Source organism: Schistocerca serialis, chromosome 2 (genome assembly GCF_023864345.2).
Source record: "Schistocerca serialis cubense isolate TAMUIC-IGC-003099 chromosome 2, iqSchSeri2.2, whole genome shotgun sequence".
Taxonomy (NCBI): domain Eukaryota; kingdom Metazoa; phylum Arthropoda; class Insecta; order Orthoptera; family Acrididae; genus Schistocerca; species Schistocerca serialis.
The window spans coordinates 121,107,760-121,111,456 of NC_064639.1; the positions used below are offsets into that span (position 1 = coordinate 121,107,760).

The following is a 3,697-nucleotide window of genomic DNA, read 5'->3' on the forward strand; positions in this document are numbered from 1 at the left end:
TACTTCGTACTCATCATAAATCTGTAGCACTCAAACGACGCAACGCTAAGTGGCGTCTGCTATATGAAGGACCTTATATAATTGTTAACATACCACATCCTGGTGCGTATCTGTTACAACATCCTAGAACTAACAAAATTATTGGGCTATACGCACACCGAGATCTTAGAGCATTTCATGCTGAATAATGTCAAGGTCATACCCATCAAAATATTGCTAAGCAACTCGAAAAACTCTGTTGTTACAACACAGATAATAAGTAGTATAGAAATTTTCATTTCAGCGGTTCCAGTGACGCAGTTGAAGACAGAAGAACTCTTCTTTCAGCGCGCGCCTCCACCTGAAAGACGGAATATTAAAGTAAAATTTATGATTACGTAGCAGTGGATGACATATTAATTTTTCACGGAACATTTGTTACTGAAGGTACCACTGACTTGGTGTGACACCTGACGAACTGACAGACGTCATCTGTGAAGCGATCTTTTACTTTGAGAAATAGATTAGACGCACATCTCTCAACACGAAAAGCATCTATCAGTAGTCAAGGCCACACAGACACTCTACACACACGCACAAAACGCGAGGAATCGAACATTTTCTCTCTCTTACTATTTTGAATATTTATTGAGTAGTGAAAACGCCTGGACTTGCCTACTGATGTAATGAATGTTGTGTCTAACCTATCTTAATTTCAGATGACATCACAAAAAACATCGATAATATCCCAGCAAAACCGCTAAAGAGGATGTAAATATCTGCAATTCATGTAATCAAATGTGACACAATGTAATAACCTATAGCGATGTAATGATGATGTAAACATGTTTATGTGCAACTATATTATGTTTATGCTAAGAAAATATGTGACGTGTGTATGTATAATTACTTATTTTTTTAACTGATGTATAGTGTAACTGTTACTATGTAAAAATTTGAACAAAAGGAGTGCCAAAAAGACATTGCATAGTGAACCACTGTTCACGGACATTAACGAACATTACTAACTCTGCAACTACGCGGAAACCTATGTGAAAGAAACTGTTAATGCCATTCATTATGCAGCGTATCTATGTAAACGCGATGAACGATTTCCTTGATTAATAACTACGAACATTTAGGTGAGCTATATTCAGCAAAAAACTGAAAATGTGAAGTGCATAATTCGTGCATCGTCTAGTGACATTACTACAGTACCCAACTTCAAGATGTTAACTGGATTAAATGAACACAAAGTGCCTGTCCAGAAAACAACACGACGGTTGGAAGAATTTTGGTTGGAACTTCAGGGAATGAAATGTTCTCGAAATGTGACGGACACTCTTACCTGGACTGTCCAAGGATCGACGCCAGCTATGTGCCGTCCGAGGTTCTGCAACCAAGCTTCCACGGAATGTAAAAAACGAACTGCACGTGGACCAATTACTCGACGGGTCACGTCTGATCTGTAATAAGCAATGCTTTTAGTCACAACGAACTGCATCACTACGACTATAATGGAAATGAGAAATGGACACGCTTATGTATTAATCACGTTGTTATACAACGATGTTACTGTGATCAAAAAACTTTACCACGACGATACTAACCTGTAAAAAATTATTGTGCAGCAGATGAATATGAACTGTAATAACGACACGATGTGTATAGGTCAACGCACCTGAAAAATACAGACATTTTTCTTTGAAGTATTTCAAAACAATACTATGTAACTAAGAACATTCAACAATCTAAGTTGTATTGTGTTATAACAAATATTGTAAATTTAAAACTAAGTTACCTGTCATAGAATGTAGTCTTCATATGTAATCTTGGTTGAATATTTTCTTTGTGCAACGACTGAAAAACGCGCGCACACGAACAATATGATCTGCAATACTGTGCCGCGTAATCTAACTGTACGATATAACGGCAGTGCCGCAGTTACACAGACGCTTCTGCGCATGCGCGCACTCTATCTGCCAACATTAGAACTTTTACGGCGCACCCGCGTCATTCAAATTTTGTATATAATGTGTATAATGTGTAATGTAAGTCATGTAAATAGTTGTAGATAACTTAGATTTTCTTGTGCCTTTAGGTGAATTGCTCGCCTGCAGGTGTGTCCTTTCGCCTCGCAATTCAGGGGGCAATATAAAGGCACATTTGCATGCCGAGCGTGAGTTTCCTCGGAAACGCGAAATATTAATTAAATAAATAATCAGTGACAAATAAATAAAGCCTATGGCACACAACTGCAGCGCTGTGTCGCTGATAAAACAAAAGCACAATTACGTTACTCTTATGTTTGATTAAGAAAGAGAGAGCTCTGGTTGAAGTGGTGCGAGAAGCACGTATTTTATTTCATTGTCTGGCACACCGCCATATTTCATGTTATAGAAGAATACTGCGAGTTGCAACCACACTAGGCACTCGATTCTGTAAAGAATTTATATTTATAAAAGTAAGTAGGATTATGAACTGTAGGCTTATTCATTGAATATATCTGATTTAACTAACTGTGTAACTTTTTTATGTTTAGTAGACAATCACCTCTGTACGACGTATTGGCATGGCTGGCAAATTATTGTAATATTGAGATTTAGATTATGAGTCCGCACCTACCGCAGCAGTCTTTGGAAACGATTTAATTACGAAGTCCGATTATTTCAGTTTTATTTCACGGTCAACTACGAGTAACATTGCCTTTACGAAAAAGCCATTGTCAAGCGTCTGATAACGAATAATTAAACGTCCACGTTCCAGATAAGCAAAATATTAATTACAATTGCAATCACAATCACCATCATACAGATAGAATAATTAACATATTTAAATAACAATATATTTTTTTATTTAATTTATTTTATTTATTTTATAACAGCCATGCGGATAAGATGCCTGTCACCTCGACTGCTAGTGATACGAGGCCTTTGGGATCCAGCAAGGCGTTCCGTATTACCCTCCAGAACCCACCGATTCCATATTTTGCTAACAGTCATCGGATCTCGACCAACGCGAGCAGCAATGTCGCGATACGATAAACCGCAATCGCGATAGGCTACAATCCGACCTTTATCAAAGTCGGAAACGTGATGGTACGCATTTTCCTCCTTACATGAGGCATCACAACAACGTTTCACCAGGCAACACCGGTCAACTGCTGTTTGTGTATGAGAAATTGGTTGGAAACTTTCCTCATGTCAGCAAGTTGTAGGTGTCGCCAACGGCGCCAATCTTGTGTGAAAGCTCTAAAAAGCTAATCATTTGCATATCACAGCATCTTCTTCCTGTCGGTTATATTTTGCGTCTGTAGCACGTCTTCTTCGTGGTGTAGCAATTTTAATGGCTAGTAGTGTACATGATTATTACCTTATAAATAAAAAAAAACTTTTTTATTTTAAATTCAGTGCATGAGTATTTGTAAAATGATTCTTTCATATAGTGTTCATTAAAAAATGATGATCATTCCACTTGGGACATGTGGAATGGTACAGTAGCTAATTTGCTTTAGTTGTAAATATTTGTCATGTATTATTGTTTTTTCTGACATGTTCTACATCCTGGAGGACCTCCTCACTACGGATCAATTGGAATGAAAGTAAATTTAATCTAATCTAATCTAAATGGGGCGCCGCAGACGGCGCGACTGCAGAGTGACTCATCAGTAAGTCGCTTGCAACGCGTTGCCAACCAGTTGTCAGCGACTCGGCGCCCG

General features: G+C 38.1%; 1 long non-coding RNA gene across 1 annotated transcript; it reads right to left on the bottom strand.

The window, feature by feature from the left end:
- Nucleotides 1-1,333: 1,333 nt before the first annotated feature.
- LOC126456405 (uncharacterized) lies at nt 1,334-1,826 on the bottom strand. The gene is made up of 3 exons (XR_007585369.1): nt 1,781-1,826; nt 1,590-1,660; nt 1,334-1,445 (listed from the first exon to the last, which is right to left on the bottom strand). It is a non-coding gene; the product is annotated as an uncharacterized LOC126456405 (long non-coding RNA).
- Nucleotides 1,827-3,697: the final 1,871 nt, after the last annotated feature.